Consider the following 20,751-nt stretch of genomic DNA (forward strand, 5'->3'; position numbering starts at 1 on the left):
CTTGAAAGTGAAGGCTTTTAAGGCTTTACTTCCCAAGGCACCAAGCTGAGCATTACCAACGTATTTTAACTGAAATAAGTTTAAAGTTTAACATATCTGGCGTTGGATGTTCAAATGAGTAAAAAACGAGTATAAAACCAATACTTGCATTTAAACGCAAGATCTGCGCCACTTGAGGTCGCCATTACTTCTTTATTTCTTCCTTCTCTTCGGGCGCAAAGAATCTTGGGATATGTGAGGCCACGAAGGATAGTAGCGGTGCAGCCTCCAAAAACAGGTAAAGGAAGGGCGCATTTGTGGGGCGCATTTGGAGGAGCCTTTGAAGTGGGACTGCCTTCGCGCGGCGTAGTGACGTAATTGGTTTTCAAACGCGCACTCCGAAGGGTGCAGACCCTGAATTGAGACACAGCAGCGGACCGATGCGTTCTCACGTAATGGGCCGCCCACAACACTATTTGATTGGCTATTACGCTGTGACTTGTAACCAATCAACACTGAAGGCTTTGTGCCGCTGACAGACGCAAACACCCAACAGCTACAGGGAAAAAGATCCGATGAGATCGCGGAGAAGCGTTACGAAGGTAATGCAGGTATTTCAGATAAAACTTAACAAGTCTCTACATCAAGGGTAGGCACCCATTCTGATAAGAAGTGTCATTTTAAAATGTTGTCAGTTAATTAGTGTGCCATATCAATTTAAGCTTAAGCTTAAGCTTAATGATGACACACCACATCAAAATATAAACCCAGCCGACCTGTAATTTAATGTCATCGATGTGGCTGTTCAACAAAACATTTTTCTCCCTTAAACAGGACATTGTAATTATATATTATGAATACTACTAATAATAGTTAACTTGATTTGTATAGCAGTTTTCTTCACAAAGTTACAACGTTCTTCACAAAAGAAAAGAAAACATAACACACAAATATATGACATATAGCCTCTGTATAATTAAACTGCCAAACAGGCTGCACATCTTGCAGTAGCTGTGAGAGAGGTAACTTAAAGTTTTCTCAGAAAACTTTTTTGCTGATTTATTGCTAGTGAGCCACTGGTTAAGCCCTGTGTGCCAAAGGTTGCATACATCTGCTCTACATTGAAGGTCCCAAAACACCACAAATCCTATGATCAATTTACATTATTAGAAGCATGTACAGTGTTCCAGTTACACCGCTGATAATGCCTGAACAATGTACTGTTGTTACAATAGTGATAACGTTAGATTATAGAGATAACAATAATGAGATAATACATTCCATATGTAACGTTACATACCTGTATCATCTGTGCTGCATGTAACATTAGCAAATGATTACATGTGCTAATGTCAGCGCCACTGAAATTCATCAAATTCATTAACTGGTCCACTATTTAGCCAGCCAATCATACTGTAGCAACATTACCAAAATGTCTCCTGAAGCTGTCTCTGATTGTCTCTTGGAACAGAGGTGCATTATGCGGCATTAAGACCAAACACGAAGAAAAAGTGTATGCATTGTTGGACGTGTAGAGTAAATTCTCCTTGCTGAGGTAGGGAATTGCTAATTCTCAGAAGAACTTTAGACTCAGTGTGATGAATCAGATCTCTTTAATACATGCAGTCTTCCAAATGTTTCTGAGTCATATACAAACAGAGAATAGTGGTTAATCATTTCTTCCAAAAAGTCCCAAATATCTGTATCGGCCATGAATATAAAACACATTAGGTGGATAAGTGTCCTCACAAAGATAGCTTACAGACGTGTGTGTCAGTGTGTGTGTGTGTGTGTGTGTGTGTGTGTGTGTGTGTGTGTGTGTGTGTGTGTGTGTGTGCAAGGACAGCAAATCAGCTGGTGTGGGTTGCTGTGGGTCAGTAGATTAGTGCTCCCAAGTGGCTATCCTCTAATTTGAACAGCAGTCTCAGTCTGTTCTTCACACACATACAAGAGAGGATACACCTGGCAGTCTGTCTGTACCTCCAACACAGCATAGGTAGGTTGTTATTTGTTTTTAATACAACATACAAATGTAGAGTTCCAATGGTACAATTAATTGTACAATTTACCTGTTACACAACGGTTATTGGAAGATTAGTCTTTGCCATATATTGCATGGCCTTTTATCTACCAAATACCACCCATTATTCGAAAATTTTGAAAATATTACTAGTAAAATACTGTTGCCTAATGCTGGAGGCTATACAAATTATAATAACAATAACATGTTTGGCACATTTTAAAATGATGTATAGTAGCATTAACACGTCATAAAGCATTTGTTTTTTTGCACATCTGAGACTAAGAGCTTAAGGACCATGTGTCCTCTCTGCTGTTGTCAGTCCTGGACCATCTGGCTTGTTGGTGTCATAGAGCAGATTTACCTCATCCCATCTTTACACAGTATGCCCCAAAGGCAAGTGTTTGTGTGCTTCTAACATGAAATGAGTATGGTGCTATCTTGTTTAGCAAACTGTATTTGTGTAATCTCTGATCCTTTACCTGCACAAGATTCACTATTGTGTAACACACATGTATCGTTGTGTAACTTCCCTGGGAAGGTAAATCTGATTTCTAACTTTCCAAATGGAAACAGATTTGTCCATGTTATATGTGTGAACAGATGGACAACTCATGTGTAAATCTGTAACATCTTCCACCACACAAAAAGAAAAGATTTATACACAAAAATATTTTGCAAATGTAAAATGTATCACAAACTAATTCCACAATCAAAAATATCTGTGAATGCATTATTTGAATTAAAATAGATACAAAAAACAAAAATATTTGTAAATATCCTCCTTATTTAACATATAACAAGCAACAAATATCAAGTTTATTCATAGCCAGAGTGCTGATTTTTATTTTGCAAACTCAAAATTGCAAATTTTTTTTTACCCTGGCACCTGGCACCCTGATTTTTCTTCTCTTCTCAGGATTATGTCTTGCAAAAACGTTTCGATAGTACCCCCTACAAAAATATATGCAAAGTAGTTCAGTGTTGCTTGCAACGTCAACTATCGTGAGATCAACAAGGGCAGTGCAAATGCCCTATCTTAACTAAAGGAATTATTAGGGCCTGAACAGGAAACGTTTATTTTGCCTCCAAAATAATCAACTATTTGCAGACTTTATCATGCTCAAAAACGTATGAAACTTCACAAAATTCAATGGTGATGAAAATTTACATACTTATATATAGATTTGGCACACTTGTATCACATATAGACCTACAAAAAAGGGTTTCTTGGTGCCATGTCCAACACCTAACAGAGAGTCAGTCATTTTCAATCTAATGCTTATTTTTGGTGATTTGCATGTGTTGTACTTCAATCACTTTTACTTTATTCTTCCTATAGTTTAACCTGATCAACCTCAAATTGTGTCTGTTCACTATTAACTTCTTTCCGATGAAAAGTTATGTGTGGCCATGGTGACTTACATCGATGATTCACCAAGAAACAGAATGTTCCTGTAACTCACTTGTGCCTGGTTGAACCCACCCCACACTTGTTCTTGTTCAGAACAAGGCTGTATTCTTTTATCAGAACATTAAAGTCATTTCAAACCCACTGTCAACTCTTTTCTGACATCAACTCATTAAATTCTAAACATTCTTTTGCTGTCCTTTTTATCACAACCATTTCTCTGGAACTCTTTTCTTTGCCAGTTAACTGGGGTATAATTGGCTGTTTTTGACTATTTTTTGATTTTTATCATTATATTTCACCTTAAAAATGATATACCTTGCCTTGCCATTGTTCATTATTGTCAGCATAACCTCACATGTGTGACTGTACAGTTATTTTTTCATTTTGACATACTGTATTAACACAATGGACCTAAAATCACAAAAAATATAAAATCCGAGTAGGAAAAAGTTTTTTTTAACTGTGAAAACCACAAATATGTTTAACAAACCATTTTTATTACTTACAATGCAAATATAAATTGTTGTTTGCTAAATTTGTGCATAGGTTTGTGAAATTTACAAAGTTATTTGTAATTGTTTACATTTAAATGCAGGAAATGCCTCAGGCTAAGGCCTCACTCAACTCTTTCCAGCTGCACTGCCTGCTCCACATTCCGCCGTCTCCTCATTGTTTCGACTCATTAAACAGAAAAAAACGACTCCACTACATAACACACTAACTATACACTCCAAACATGCTAAATGTCACAAATCTCTCCACTCTCAAAACTCGCTGTCTCTATCACTGTGTCTGTCTCCATCACTGTTGCTGTCACTCTTCCGCCATCGTCCCTCCCACAAACTTCCCCCTGTTCCTCAGCAACCAAATCATGTGGTTTGCCATATAATTTTGTGATTGGCTGGTGTGGTGCCTTTTTCCAGCAATAGGAATGTGCTTTTTGCTTGCAAACACTTCCTGCTTGCAGACATTTTCGCAATCTGGTTTAACTTGGCCTATCAACACGATTTAAAATCTGATATATAGTTTGAAGGCTGCTCCAACACATAAAGTCAGAACCAAGACTCACAGAGTCTCGCTGTTATGTCATCTGAAATTGGTCACGTGACTTTGATGCGCTGGCGCATAATTCGACCTCAGAGGGTTAAGAAGAGTAAACTGAAATGACAACATTCTTTTGCATTCATTCATTTCCTGAAAGTCTCTCAGGAGCCTTGGAAACTCTGCCTGACTTGGTTGTGGGTCCAAAGGAGTTCCCAGTGGCTCTCAGGTGGATTCAGTTTCTCCTTAGAATGCCATTGTCAGTTTCTACCAAGTTTGACCTTAACATGTTTGCAGTCTCTAGAACAGTCCAAGGAGCTTTCACTGTGGTGATCCACACATTCTGTCCTGAGGTGAGCTCTTGAAGTGTTCTGGACCAGTGGCGAAGATTGTAGTGTGTTGCTTGCTTCCGCCTTCCTTCCTAATCCTTCCTGTGAAAAGCCTCTAAGTCAGGCCATTTTGGTGTGAGCTGACTTGAAGACTGAGGTAGGGATGTGCGCAGGTTTCTTCCCATTAGTAACTGCGCATCCACATTGTAATGGTGTGGCTCTGTATGCTAAAAGTGCTCTGGTTTGGTCAGTGTCTTTTTTCCACAGACACTTGACTGTCTGCACTGCACGTTCAGCCTCACTATTAGCTTGTGGGTAGCAAGGGCAGCTCGTGACATGTGCGAAGCAGCTCTCTTTTGCAAATGTTGTGAATGTCTCTGAAGAGATCTGTGGCCCATTGTCGGATACAAAGGTCTCAGGATATCCATGAGGTGCAAGAGCCTCCTTCACAGCATGAACAATAGCCTCAGAAGATGTGACCCTGAGCTCAGTCACCTCTATGTATCAGGAGAAGAAGTCCATGATGAGCAGGTAGGTCTTGTTTGTCCACTCAAACAGGTCTATTCCAACCTTTTGCCAGGGCCTGTCGGGGACTTGGGACTGTATGAGGGGGTCTCTGTACTGTGTTCTGTGTCTCTGACACATTTCACATCATATTGTCTATCAAATTTGTGCAGAGATACCTGGTCACCATACATATGCATGAGCTCTGGCATGGCATTTGGAGATCGCGTGGTGACCTTCATGGAGTTTGTGCATTATTTCCCCTCTGAGTGTCTGAGGGATGACTGTCCTCTCCCCTTTCATCAGAAGGTCTCCAGCGAGATACAGCTCTGCTCTGACTTGCCAGTAGGGTGCAATCCCTGAACTCAATCTGTGTCTCTGTGGCCATGCTGTTTGACAGTAGCTCGCCACCATCCTATCAGTTTGTTGTGCTTCAGTTTCTCATCAGTTTGTTGAGCTTCCCTAATTTCAGCCAGTCTTGTGTCCGTAGCAGGGAGTGAGGACACAACAGCATCTACAAACACCTGGACCTCTTTTTCAAGCTGTAGGTCATCAGCAGATGGAGTGTCATTCAGTGGAGCTCTGGACAATGTATCGGCACTGATGAGATTTTTGCCTGACATGTGAACAATGTCGTAATCATACCTGAGGAGTCTCAGTCAAACTCTTAAAACTCAGGGAGGGAGGTCATCTAAACCTCTATTGCTCAACAGAGAGACCTTATGGTCAGTCTGCAGCGTTACCTTGCAGGTAAGATATTAATCTTTTCACAGGCCCACGTTACTGCCAGTGCCTCTTTTTCGATTTGTGCGTAGCGCTTTTCTGTGTCTGTCAGTCCTCTTGAAATATATGTGACGGGTTGCCAGTAGAGGTGGATTTCGTTGTTCGATGTCGAAATTCAGTTCCCGTCAGTCAGTTTGGCAGGATGACTCCTTCATGTAGTTCATTTGTTCAGTTGCACTTCTGATACAACGTCATTCAGTGGTGTAACGCACAGTTCTCAGCTACTTGTTCTCTAAAGGTTGTGCTAACGGTCAGCATAACACTGTAGTTCATGGCAAATACATAGCTGCAATTTCATGATTATGTGTACTTCATGATTATGTGACTACACAACAGTTAGCAGCTAACAGCTAAAGCTGGCTAGCCAAGAACGAGTGAGTGACTGAACGAGAATGCCAGGAGAGGAACCAGGGAATGAACGAAAACGATGAACTATGAACAATTTTTTTTTTCATGGAAATAGTTGCTGTGCTTTCCTGTTTCTCATTGACTAAAATTTGACAACAGTGTCGTAGACTCAGCATACAATTGACTGGCTCTCAGTCCTCCTCACCACTCTGAGAACTTAACAGTGAACTACACAGCAATTGGCCTGTTTTTCAAAAGCAATTTGCTGTGGCATGGTGAGGTACAAACTTTGACAGGTAGTTTGCCATGCCCATAAAACACCTCACATTCTCCACACATGTAGGCTCAGACATCTGTAGGATAGCTTTATGGCTTTATGGGTAGTGTAGTCTACCGCTACAGATCTCACCCTAAACACATTTACATGGCAGTATTCCATTACAGTCAGATTGCCCCATAATGGCAGCAGGGAATGGTTTCTTTTTTAACAGGGCTTCCAGCCAGATGACCAAATCTGCCTGAAACATGCTGAGAAAAAAAGAGCAATAAGTAGTCATTGGAATTATATTAGGTAGTAAGATTATCACCAATTGATAGATATTGCACTGTGATCCGGTAGTTGTTATGGGTGCTATCAATACCAACACTAATATAAATCCCAATAATTATATTATATACTTAAAACATTTAATTTTACTAGGGCAGTAGTTGGACCTGGGCTCAGGACTTGGCTAGGCCAGGGCCTTTCTATGTGGTGTTTACATGCTCTCCTCATGTCTGCATTGGTTCCCTCCGGGTAGTCCGACTTCCCTCCACAATCCAAAGACATGCAAAAGTTAGGTGAATTGTTCACTCTAAATTGTCCATACCTGTAAATGTGCACATGCATGGTTGTTTGTTCCTATATTTCAGCCCTGTGGTGAAATGTGGTCTTATCCAGGGTGTCTGGATCAGTCAAAGGGGGTCTAAAACAGTGGTCCCCTACCACTGCGCCATGGACCGGTACCGTCTGTGGGGTGTTTGGTACTGGGCCACAGAGAAAGAATAAATAAGTTATTTTATTTCCATAATATTGACAACCACACTTTGAAAGTTGTTTTATTTTGAAAAAACTGTTTGGTTTTTTTTTTTTACACATTTACGACTGGCACAAGCTTCCACTCGGGTTTGACCCTCTTGGGCCCGATATTGTGCTGCACCTATACTGGTCATACTGGCATCAGTGTGGAGCAAATACGGTAGCAGCCAGTTGGATATGGCTAGCACAGGTTCCACTGTAAATATATTTATGATGAGGTCAAATGTTGCTTAGCAGGCAGGTGCCCACAAATTGAATAATATCCAGTGAAGCCTAGAAAGAGTTCCTTGGCTGTTTGAGGCCAGGGCCATTCTTTTACAGCAGCAACTTTATCTGGATCAGGTTGGATTCCCTGAGCAGCTATCACGTGCCCTAGCTATTTCATTGAGGTCTGGAAGAATCTACATTTGGAAGGTGACAATTTGAGTCAGAAATCAGAGATGAGTTTGAGGACTTTCATCACTGTCTTCTCACGTTTCTCCAAAGAGGTTGAGAATTTTATGAGATCGTTGGGGAAAGCATCGACCTCTTGGAGGTTAATACCTTTCACCACCTTCTCCATGGTTTGCTGGAAGGTCGCTGGAGAGTAGATTAGGTGTTAAGGCATTCTCAGATTACTGTGTCCCAAAGGGTGTTGTGATTGCCATTTTTGCTTAATCAGTTGGTTCAAGCTCCAGCTGATAGTATCCACTCTTGAGATCTAGAACAGTAAACATTTATGAGCATGACAGCTGGGTGAATGTTTCCTCTACACAAGTCAGTGGGTAGGCATCTTTTTTAGTCAAGTTGTTCAATCTGCGGTATATCCACCACTATTTGCAGCTCTCCATTCTTATTGCGGACAAGAACAATTGCGGAGACATAGGGGCGATGGGATTCAAGCCAAGAGATCATGGAGATGTTTTTTCAAGTCAGTAAAGACTGCAGGTGAGACACACCTTGTTCTCTCCTTGAAGGGAACATGGGGTTTTAGCTCTATATGATGAGTGACCTCTGCAACACTGTGAACATCTAGATCGTGTCTAGAAAATTCACCAGGCACTTCTTTATTGATTCTGGCCTGTATGTGCTTTCTAAATTGTAGTGCTATGGGTCTGATTGAAATCAAGATCAAGGGTTTCAGATATTGGATTTATCTTTTCATTATGGACTCTATCAAGGAATGTTTCTGCAGGGTTAGGCGCTGCCTCTAACTGAATGTTTATAGGCAAAACAGAGACTGCCCAGTCAATGGTGAAACATTCAGCAATGACTATTTTTGGATACAAAGTGATGTCATGTTGATAAATGTTTTTGACAACTAATTTAATCTTTTCTTATCTACTATCTGGTCATAGACAATCAAGCCACGTGGCATAGGTATTTCCTCCGAGCTGCCCAAGAACTTGAAACTCACCTTCACCTGATTTAATGTGGGAGATGCTCTTTACAATTATAAAGCTTGCAATATTTTTAATGTACTGGTATTTACTGCTGAGCCTCACATGTAGAACTTTGGCGACTTTTGTTTTGGAATCAGTCAGTTTGCTACACTCTCAATAAACCATCAGCCAGCTAGTTTGGATTGGCCAGGAACTTTGTTCCATCTTGCTTTATGCAATCTTAAATCACTGGGTGTAGGACATTTGTACCAGCAAGAAGAGCATTATTGCGTGATGACTGGTCTGGGCTTACTAAAGCTGGGATGGGAAGGCATTGGTCTGTGCCACATTTATCTTTAGGGAATTGAACATCCACTTCAATATATCCCACATATGGCACCTTTTGTCCAGCTGCACCTTCAATGTTAAGTGCATTTTTTATAGAAAATAACTGTGTGTGGGAACGGTAACAGGAATAATATGACTGTGTTGATTATGCAATTGCATTGAACTCTATATAACCATGCTTCACTATCCCAGGGCTCTCCAAAAAGTCCATCTGGAATCTGAAAAGTCTGTTACATTTGGAGGTTCATGCATGCACTGGCTCAAAACAGGGGAACTAGCTTGACCCTATCTATTTAAAGATAGGTTTGGCTGGGGGTCTATCTATTGTATGCTTTGTGGACATTGGTTTTGTCTAGTTTGATGTCTCTCACAAAGTTTCTTTTGCACTAGGGTTTGTTTGGTTTGTGCATTGTTGGCATATATGTGAGTCACCAGCACAGTTAGAGCAAAACTTTGCCATATTTTGTGTGTTTCCTTGTGGGCACGGCTGTAAGAGCTTTTGTCCCGCTCTGTCAATTTTGGGGAAGAGGGCATTTTAAGCCGGGGTATTTTTCCTGAGCTCAGCCTCCAGCTGCCTGATCCTTTCCTTGAGCTGCCCCTTAGATTGAGTATCAAACATTTAGGGGGACACAGTTACTAAGGGGCTCGGACTCATCATCAGTTAAGTGTGTATTTGCATAAACTTTGGTTGAACTTGTCCTGACTTGGCGAAACTCTCAGAGTTTGAATGGTATGGCCGATCCAGTGAGACAATTTTTCTGTGACGTGCATTTTGTTTCCGGCAAAAATCTCTGTAGAGTATAAAAGAAAAAAGCATCAAGGTGTTGTATCAAACAAACAAAAACATGCAGCAATTGCAACTTTCATGCAGTCAGCATCAGAGGTGTGTGTGTGTGCGCTCACATGCGTGCACTCACACATTAGTGCATTTACCTCATAGCAAGAGTTCAAAGTAATTTAGATTCAGATCGCAAAACAGAAGTTTTTCCAGTTGTGTTCATACAACGAATTGGTTATTATTCTCTTGAATAAATGTATAAATATGATGTAAATATAAATTATTAAAATGACTGTATGTCTGTCTCCTCATGTTGATTGACCGATTCAGCTGACCAGCTGAAATGGTAAAACTGCCCCCCCCCCGGCTGGATTACAGTAACACTGTATTAGTACCTTAATTGAAAAAATATGAGGTAGGCTAGGTAAATAGGCAAACTATATTATAGTTGGGATATCACATGAGTGTTAATGCACCAGTCATCAATAATGTGAGGGCTGTGGCAAACTTTGCAAGGTGATGTTAGCTTTTCTAACATCAAGCCTTTAGTAAGTATTAGTCAATACCTTGAAACAATATTAAAATAAGATCGCTGAAAGATGTTAACATTAAAGGTCCCATATTATACTGTTTTTCATCAATTTGACAGAGCTGTCAGAGGTCCAAAAACTCTGTATTCGATATGCATTACCCCAAACCCATGCGTGGTCCTGAATTTCAGCTGTCTAAAAGTCGCTCTACAGAGCTCTATTCAGAGCAGTCTGTTTCTGTCCCTGCACCTTTAAATACTAAGGAGCTCTGTCTGTCAATGCCTACTTGGAGAGCCCTGCCTGCTACATCACTCTCAAGGAGAGGATTCCCCTTGCATTAGCAGTAGCATGCGCTAATGTTTACGGTGGATGTAACGCTATGGCTCGCAGAGATGCTTCCTTCAACCATAGCAGTTTGACCAAGAATCGAAGCGGAGCTAACTAGTTAACCAGTTTCCAGCTTCCGGACACTTTTCGGTGGCTGGGGTGCAGTTGCCGGGTCCAGTATGGTTGGGACTGATCCTTTTACGAGGGTCAGTGTCGAGGCAAAGCCAGCTTTGTACTGACCCTCGTTACTGAAGCAGTCCGATGTGAAGTGGTTAGCACACACATACAAGCTAACATGAACAAGAGCGGGCACGTTGTCATTAAAAAATGAAACGCAACCACTGTCTCTTCTGTTGTTCTGTAGCTGGGACAGAACATAGGCACTTATGTTAATTTTTACAACCAACAACAGAACAATGCATGTCCAACTTTGAGTGACGACATTGCAATACACTGCTGTCTCACTGCTGGACACACCGAATTTCACCTCGGGGATGAACGCCCCCCCTCTCAGATATCTCCCATCACCGTGCAGAGGAGGTCGGCCTATGTAAATGACTCCTTTTATTACGTAACGACAGGAGCAGAATCTGAACAGCCTGTTGGAGCGCCGTGTCACCAGAGGGTGGGCTGCAGAGACCATGGAGGAATCATTTGCTTTCCTCATTCTGGGAGTTGGCAGGCCCAGGGAGGACCAGCATATTTATGCAGAGACCAAAGAAAACGTGTTTTTCAGAATATGGGACCTTTAATGTGAGACTTGCTTGGCAACACTCTCACTCAAACCAAACAGCGTATCAAAAAGGTCATGGCCAGCATTCGAAGTGACCAATCAAAGGGGAAAAGATATCAGCCACCAACTGCCCCGCCTCAAACCGTCAAACGTCAACTTTTCAACAGTGTTGCCAACTTAGCGACTCTTTTCTAAAAAAGAGACTAGCGACAAATTCTTGTGTTCTTGGAGACTTTTGGAAACAATTAAACAATGAAATACACATGGCCAGTTATGCAAATTAGGTGATGACATCATTAAGTGACTTCTAGCAACCTTTCAGACTGACAATAGCGACTTCCCTTGATGAGGAGTTTGCAACAGTGCTTTTCAAGCAAGCAGAGACTCTGCAGGCCACTCACTGAGAGGATGGCTGCTCACAGAAACTGTTCTTTAATGTGTGCAAGTTCTGGCTGTATTTAGTTGCCATAGGGTTATTTTTGCATTTTCATTGTAAAAAAAATGTAGATGGTTCCAAAAGCTCTGGTCTGTGCTGTCCTGTTTTGTTGTTTATCCTTTTGTTGAGGTACATAGTACACTGATCCAGTTCTATAATGTGGAGTTTGGTCAGTCGTCAATTGTTGCAGCTCTAGAAGCAGTCAAAGTCATCTTGTGCATCTCCTCACCTGTCATTAAGTGCAGACTCATGACATTAGATAGATATGTAAAGTTGCTTGTTTTCTTGTTGGTGCAAGAGCAGCAGAAATGTTACTGGGGGATGAGTCTCAAATTACAAGAGGCCAGAATTAGAAACAATAGACAGAGTGACCACCTGTTTATTTTAGGACATCCTACAAGTTGTTAATACTGTCATTTGTTTACTTTAACCGATCCCCCTCATTGATGATAAAGGTGCTGTTTCATGACCTAACTCAGTGCATCTTTTGGCAGTTTAAAGGGCATGGTTCACCCAGTCTTTTCCTATCATCAAGGTGTTTTGAGAAAAACCAATTGGCCAATTCTCCTGTTGCCTGTCCTCAGAATGTCAGTAATGGATTTTCTCAAAAAAAGTGAGAAAAGATTTCATAAAAGACATTTGATAAATAAGATTTGAAAAATGGTTATTTCACCTCATCTTTCTATCTAAGAGTTTTATTACAGTGGAGAAGCAACCTCCTCTGCCTCAATGGACCCACCTCCTCTGATGTTCTATATTGGTTCCCCAGCCCCTCACTTCATTATCTCCCCCAGGTCCGAGTCAGGATGGGATAAGTTGTGTGTGTATCCAGCTGTTTGCATGTGCCAACTGCAAATCCCTCATATTACTGGACTCAGACGAATATTTTTACAGTAAATGCATAAGGACCTCTCAGAGTTGCAGTGACTCACAGTTTTTGAAAGAACTATTTTACTGACGTGAGGTAGCACCATGGTACAGTAGTTAGCACTGTTTCCTTACATCAACGAGATCCTACGTTCTGGGTTCTCTGGACATGTAGGTTTGGATAATTGGCACTCTAAATTGTCTCTAGAATGTTAATGGATGTTTGTCTCTATATGTCAGCAACCACTTGTGACACAGGGTCATACCCTGGGCCCCTGCAACCCTGATCAGGTATTTTTATTGACTATGCTATTTGATATGGCCATTGACCCCTGACCACTCACTACTCTTAAACAGCTGAAACGGGCTACAGGTGATTAATAACTCCTTCAGTTTTTCACCAGATGGCCCTGGCTGAAATCTCTAATGAGTGCCCACTTCTTTGTTCATTAAACATATTTTGTCAGGAAAGTTAAGACAATCTTGATTAAATGTTAGTGTTTCAGCATTTAAAACTTTATACAATATTAATTCAATGGCATTTTTCCAACACTGAAACTTTGACTCCTGTGTAAAACAAACAAACCATATAGTTACTTTTCTGGATTCAATTTACTGTTGAATTAACGACAAAGCTGGCAGTCAGATTAACCTGTGCATAAGAACACTATACTGTGAATTAGGAGTAGTGTAGACGTGTAGTTATTCACAGCTCCTATTTGCATACTACCTGTGAATGTACAGACATCTTTCATACTTTGATAGTGAGACCTGATGATCCTCACGCAAGTTATAAAGGGGCTAATCTCATGTTATCTAAAAGGAATATATAATAATATACTAATAATATATGACAATATGGTATCTTTGGGAAGTGTGAGTCAGACTGAAATGTAAATACACTATATTACCAAAAGTATTGACTCATCCATCCAAATAATTGAAATCAGGTGTTCCAATCATTTCCATAGCCACAGGTGCATAATAGCAAGCACCTAGGCATGCACACTGTGTCTAAAAACATTTGTGAAAGAATGAGTCGCTCTCAGCAGCTCAGTGAATTCCAGTGTGTTACTGTGATAGCATGCCACCTGTGCAACAAGTCCAGTCGTGAAATTTCCTCGCTCCTAAATATTTCCAAGTCAGTAGAGTCAAGTAGAAGCGATTGGGAATGACAGCAACTCAGCCATGAAGTGGTTGGCCACGTAAAATGACAGAGCAGGGTCAGCAGATGCTGAGGCGCATTGTGTGCAGAGGTCGCCAACTTTCTGCAGAGTCAATTGCTACAGACCTCCAAACTTCTTGTGGCCTTCAGATTAGCTCAAGAGCAGTGTGCAGAGAGAGCTTCATGGAATGGGTTTCTATGGCCGAGCAGCTGCATCCAAGTCATACATCAGCAAGTGCAGTGTGAAGCATCGGATGCAGTTGTGTAAAGCACGCCACCACTGGACTCTAGAGCAGTGGAGACGCATTCTCTGGAGCAGCCTTTCTCAAACTTTTTTCAGCCAGGGCACCTTTCAAAAGTGCATAAAATCTCAAGGCACCCCAGTGTAAAATATGATTAAAAACGACACTGCATAGCCTAAACGTAAATGCAAACGTCCTGTTTATTTAGACAGGACAGTAATGAACAGAGCATAATACAACTGTAAATATTAATAATAACAACTTCATAGCAACTTTATAGCACCTTTAAAAACACAGGTTTACAAAGTGCTTCACAAAACAATAAAGCAGAGACACAAATGCCATAAAACCATAAGAGGTGGACCGCCCAAGCTATACAGCAACACAGGCAATACAAGAACCCAACAAATTGAGAGCAGGAGAACTCAAATGAAGTGCAGAGATAGCAGGAATGTTTTTCCATCATAGTGCTTGTTTCCATCCGTGCTATACGCGCACGCACACACACACACACACACACACACACGCAAACAATAATCCGCAATGAGAGAGGGAGAGAGAGGTCCACATTCGCGCAGCAGCGCGCATACGCACACAAATAAGCCGCAATTGAGAGAGAGAGGGGAGAGAGGGGGGGGGGTGTGACTCACAATCAATGAGAGACGTGAGCCTGGTGCGACGCACACAACCGGCCTATCCTGGCAGGGATGGATGAGAGGCAGACACGGAGCTCCTGGTCCACAGTCCTCAGTCGCTCCCTGTACTTGTTCTTGATGTATGTCAGGCTTGAAAAGCTCAGTTCGCACAGATAAGTTGTGGAGAAGGGAAGCAAAATAGCAACAGCGCTACTGGAAGCCACTGGATACTCTTTTTCCACTGATATCCAAAACCTGTCCAATTCCATGTCACCAAATCTCATTTTCAATGTGCGGTCTTCCCTGATCTCCATCAGTTGCTCCTGTGTTGGCAGTGGCCAGTCCGTTGCGCTCTCCAGTGCGCGTGAACTCCATGGATCACGGACCCAGTCAAACTGTGCATAACACTCCGATGGAAAATAATGATTAAATCGCTCGTCAAGAGATTTCAGATGCTGGGCTATGAGGTCAGAAAGCGTGCTGCTGTTTACATGCACATTGCACAGGGGAAACATATCCAGCCTGCCTTGTTCCACAAAGGAACGCCAGAGTGTGAGCTTAGATCTGAAGCCACGCAGTTTGTCAGACGAGGAGAGGAGGTTTTCTTCTTTGCCTTGCATTTTAATGTTCAGCTCATTGAGGTGCTTGAAGATGTCAGCCAAATATGCGAGTTTTACGCACCATTGCTCATCTGCGAGCAGCTCTGCATATGCAGATTTCTCTTCTGTCAAGAAGACTCTGAGTTCTTCTCTTAACTCGTACAATCGGCCCAAAACCTTCCCCCGTGACAGCCAGCGGACTGCCGTGTGTAGCAACAAGCTCTGATGCTCTGCCCCCATTTCCTCGCACAGAATCGAAAACAGGCGGCTCTTTAACGGGCGCGCTTTTATGAAATTAACAATGTCCACTGCTCTGTCAAGTACGTCCGAAAGTTCTTTTGGGAGCGTCTTTGCAGCAAGTGCCTCTCTGTGAAGGAAGCAGTGGGTTGTGCGGATGGCAGGGTTTTGCTGTTTGGCCCTGCTAATGAAACCTTTGGCACAGCCCGTCATAGCAGCCGCACCATCCGTACAGATACTAATACAGTTATTCCAACTCAATCCTCCCTTTTCAAGATACTCAGTTGTCACACGATAAATTTCTTCTCCTGTCGTTTTGTTTGGCAGCGGTTTGCAGAATAAAAAATTCTCTCTAATACGGTCCCCATCCACAAACCGAACATTTGCCAAGAGCTGAGCGTGCCCACTCACGTCTGTTGACTCATCAAGTTGTAAAGAAAAATGTCCACTTGTCTTGATTTTCCCCAAAACGGCAGCTTCAGTATCCACAGACATGTCATTGATTCGCCTCCCTATTGTACAATCCGACAGCGGGACCTTTGAAATTTCTTTTGCAGCTTGAGGCCCTAGCATTTTGTTTACTATTGCTGTACATGCTGGCATAATTACAGTCTCTGCAATAGTGTGGGGCGTCTTTGTTTTAGCTACTATTTCAGCTACGAGGTAGCTAGCTTCCAGTGCCTTCTCCGAGACTTTTGCAGATTTAATCATCATTTGTTCTTGACGGCTGTGTTGACTTTTCATTCGAACAAAATATTCAGCATCCTTGTCAGCAAGTGATGGATGATTAGTGGTCAGGTGTCTTTTAAGTTTGCTCGGAACCATCCCTTGGTTTGACAGTTTCATCCCACATATTAGACACAAAGGGAGAGGGCATGCTTCATCCCCAGTACTGATGAAGCCAAGTTTGAGGTAATTCTCTTAAGGAAGATGGCGCCGGTGTGTGTACCTGGCCGCCTGCTGCTCCTACGGTATCTTGTTTTTTTAGTGTTCTCAACCCTTGTCATTACACAGATCAAGTCTCTGCTGGTGTACGATCGCCAATTCCTTTTAGATCTTAGACATAATGCCAGGACATTGGGTGCGTTTGAGCATGGTGGACAGAAAACTGTGCCCCCGCTTCTGGCGGGGATCCCGACTCACCTGTGTCGGGCCTTGGCTCTACCTCCTCGGCGGAAGCGTCTCCGCCGCCGCGGCAAACGCGGTGGTCGGCTGGTGAAGCTTAAAGCCTGGCTGGCAGGATCTTCGACCATCTCCCGGACAGAACTGGGATTAATCCATCCTTTCGTTGTGCCCCGGCGTTTTCTGGACCCCATCGGTGCCTGCCTTGTACCTGTCACCGGATCGTTTGCGGGACTCCAGCCTCGCCGCTCCTGCCCTCCTCGGCTTTCCCAGCGCGGGGTGAACCTCCGGCTCCTAAAGACGCTGCCACGGTCTCGCAGATCCACCGAACCGCAGCCCCCGGCGCCCGCCAGGATCGGCCTGGTGAACGCCAGATCTCTGGCGAACAAAACCTTTATTTTGAGGGATTTCTTCAACTCTCGCGGCCTGGATTTTCTCTGCGTGACAGAGACTTGGATCGGTCCCGGTGAGTGCAGTCCTCTGGTCGAACTTTTACCGTCCGGCTGTTCTTATTTTAACTCCCCGCGGACGTCAGGCCGTGGAGGAGGAACGGCGACTGTTTATAAAAATGATTTTAAATGTAGGCAGCGTGCCGTCTCATCCTCCTCTTCCAGTTTTGAGGCACATTCATTTGAGGTGGGCCGCTCTGATCCGGTGCTGTGTGCTGTCATCTACCGACCCCCCAAATACAACAAGGACTTTTTAAATGACTTCTCTGATCTGCTGGCTGAAATTATGCCCAAGTATGATCGTGTCCTCCTTGTTGGGGATTTTAACATTCATGTGTGTTGTCCTGACAAGCCGATGGTGAAGGACTTTTTAAGCCTCATTGACTCTTTTAATTTGGTGCAGTGTGTGTCTGGTCCCACACATGAACATGGACACACATTAGACCTTGTCCTCTCCCATGGTTTGTCTGTGTCCAACTTGGAAAATTGTGACAATGTGTTTTCTGATCATTTGCCTGTGGTGTTTGAAACTGCCTTTTCCTGCTCTGCAGTCAAATCTGCCGCTCCTGTTCGGAGCTGTCGGATTTTTAACCCTGCCACTGCTGGTCAGTTCTCCTCTGCTTTTAACCGACTGTGTGTTTCCTCTGGCTTACCATCTGCAAACACGGCGGAGCTAAATTCCTGGTTTCACTCCTCCTGCCGAACCATACTGGACTCTGTGGCTCCACTAAAAACGGTGCAGCTCAAAGTTAAACCTGAGCCATGGCTTAATGAGAAAACTCGCGCAGCTAGACAGGAGTGCCGAAAAGCTGAACGCAGGTGGAATAAGGACAAGCTGCAGGTCTCATACCAAATCTTAAGAAACTGTTGGCGCTGCTACCAGAGCACTCTTAAGGAGGCCAAAAGACAATACCTGTCCAACCTTGTTGAATCTAATCACCACAACCTGCGTGTGCTATTTAAAACCATCGAGGCTGTTCTTAATCCCCCCCAGGTGTGCATAGAGGCATCCCCTAAAATGTGCAATAGTTTCCTGCAGTTTTTTATTGACAAGGTTTCTACTGCAAGGGCTCTCATCCCTACTCCTGCATCTGACCCCTCTGACATTGTCCCTTGCTTGGCTGTATTTGATTTGTTTGAGCCTGTGTCTCTGAAGGCCTTAGAACATGTGGTTGACCGGATTAAACCATCAGGTTCTCCCCGTGACTCTATCCCGCCCCACTTTTTTAAAGATGTTTTCCCCAGTATAGGGCAGACGGTTCTGGCCATTATCAACAGCAGTCTGTCTTCTGGTGTTGTCCCCCAAAGTTTTAAACATGCTGTGGTGCAACCCCTTCTCAAGAAACACAGTCTTGACCCTGGTGTGCTAGCCAATTTTAGACCCATTTCCAAACTGCCTTTCATTTCAAAAATCCTGGAAAAAGTTATGTATACTCAATTGAAATCGTTTCTGGATGAGCACGAGGTCCTGGAGGTATTCTAGTCCGGATTTAAAACACTACATAGCACAGAGTCAGCTCTATTAAGAGTTTTTAATGATATCCTTTTGGCAAATGACTCTGGAGACTATGTAACCCTTCTACTCCTTGACTTAAGTTCAGCTTTTGATACCGTGGACCACAGCATTTTACTGCATCGGTTGCAGCTAGTAGGCATCTCTGGTACCGCCTTGGACTGCTTCAGGTCCTACCTGGCAAACAGGACTATGAGCGTAAGCCTTGGTGGTTCTGAGTCCCGCTCTGCTCCACTGTCATATGGGGTTCCACAGGGTTCAATTTTAGGGCCCCTGCTTTTCTCACTGTACTTGCTGCCCCTGGGTTCCATCCTGAGAAAACATGGTATCTCTTTTCATTGTTACGCTGATGATACCCAGATTTATATGCCACTGAAGAAGAAGGACGGGTTTTCCTTGAAACCACTTCTGTTATGTCTTGAAGACATTAAAGCCTGGATGTCTTTGAACTTTTTAAAATTTAATGAAAATAAAACAGAAGTGATGGTGTTCAGTCCCAGTGGCTCTTGTGAACCACTTCCTGTTGACTTGGGCCCCTTGCTGCCTTACAGGAAGCAAACAGTTACAAACCTGGGTTTTAAGATGGACAGTGATTTTAAACTTGACCGGCAAATCGGTGCAATAGTTAAGTCCAGCTTCTTTCACCTTAGGCAGCTGGCAAAGGTGAAGCCCTTCCTTGCACAAAAGCACTTTGAAACAGTAATCCACGCCTTCATTACATCGCGGCTGGATTACTGTAACGCACTTTATCTTGGAGTCAGCCAGTCCTCCCTGGCGCGTCTCCAGTTAGTTCAAAATGCTGCTGCTCGCCTCCTGACTGGAACGCGTAAGAGGGAGCACATTACTCCCATTTTAGCCTCTCTCCACTGGCTGCCTGTGCACTTTAGAGTCCATTTTAAGATTCTTTTATTTGTTTTTAAATCCTTAAATGGTCTCGCCCCGCCTTACCTCTCTGAGCTGCTCCGCCCATACACTCCTGCCCGGTGCCTCAGGTCAGCTGATCAGCTGCTCCTGGAGTTACCAAGGGCCAAACGGAAGCTCAGAGGGGATAGAGCCTTCTCTGTTGCTGGTCCTAAATTGTGGAATGACCTCCCGTTATGTATTAGACAAGCCCCTTCACTGTCTGTTTTTAAAAAACGTCTTAAGACCCATTTTTATTCCTTGGCTTTTAATCCAGCATGAGACTCTGTTTCTGTTTTTGTTTTAATATTATTTTAACATTGTTTTATCGTTTATTATTGTTTTTATATTGTTCTTTGTTTTATATGTCTTATTTTATGTACAGCACTTTGTGTCAGCTGCAGCTGTTTTTAAAGGGCTTTATAAATAAAATTGAGTTGAGTTGAGTTGAGTAATTGTCGTTGTATGTTCTCTTTTTAGCCTTATCTACCTTTGCGACCTTTGGTGCAGACTCAGAGCTGGTGGACGAAGGCTCGCATGAAGTAGTAGGCTGAGGCTCCATTTCACAGTCAATCATGTCTGGTTCTTGTGGGGCTTTTCTTTTTAAAAAACGATCCATGGTGCTTGTTCCTTGCTCTTTGTGAAATGTATTTTCGCGGTTAAATTATAAAACAATGTGCTGTGTGCTGCGCTATCACGCTGACACCGGTGGGGACGTCACGTTACGTGAGACAGATTTTTATGGTTCATTTTATATATTGTTTATCTAAAATGACTTTACAATTTTATTAATCCATTCATATGTAAGAAAGAATGTATTTATGTATTCAAATATATTCATATATGTCATATGAAATTTGATTTTTTTTTTTTTTTTTAAGAATTTTTTTTTTTTTTTTTTAAATACAGAATACGTAATTTTTTGGCGGCACCCCTGACACAGTCACGGGACACCCCAGGGTGCCGCGGCACCCACTTTGAGAAAGGCTGCTCTGGAGTGACGAATCGCGCTT

General features: G+C 42.7%; 1 protein-coding gene across 3 annotated transcripts in view; it reads left to right on the top strand.

Moving 5' to 3' along the window:
- The first annotated feature begins 505 nt into the window (after positions 1 to 505).
- Positions 506 to 20,751, top strand: part of ubap1lb (ubiquitin associated protein 1-like b) — a 38,630-nt gene continuing 18,384 nt past the window's right edge. For 2 of the 3 annotated variants that reach the window (XM_037094521.1, XM_037094519.1), the window contains exon 1: positions 522 to 581. The gene's annotated coding sequence lies outside the window, so the exon portion shown is untranslated. Of the gene's footprint in view, positions 591 to 20,751 lie in introns of all 3 variants that reach the window. The other variant, XM_037094520.1, reaches the window with a different exon arrangement.

This window comes from Acanthopagrus latus, chromosome 4, assembly GCF_904848185.1.
Source record: "Acanthopagrus latus isolate v.2019 chromosome 4, fAcaLat1.1, whole genome shotgun sequence".
NCBI classification, from domain to species: domain Eukaryota; kingdom Metazoa; phylum Chordata; class Actinopteri; order Spariformes; family Sparidae; genus Acanthopagrus; species Acanthopagrus latus.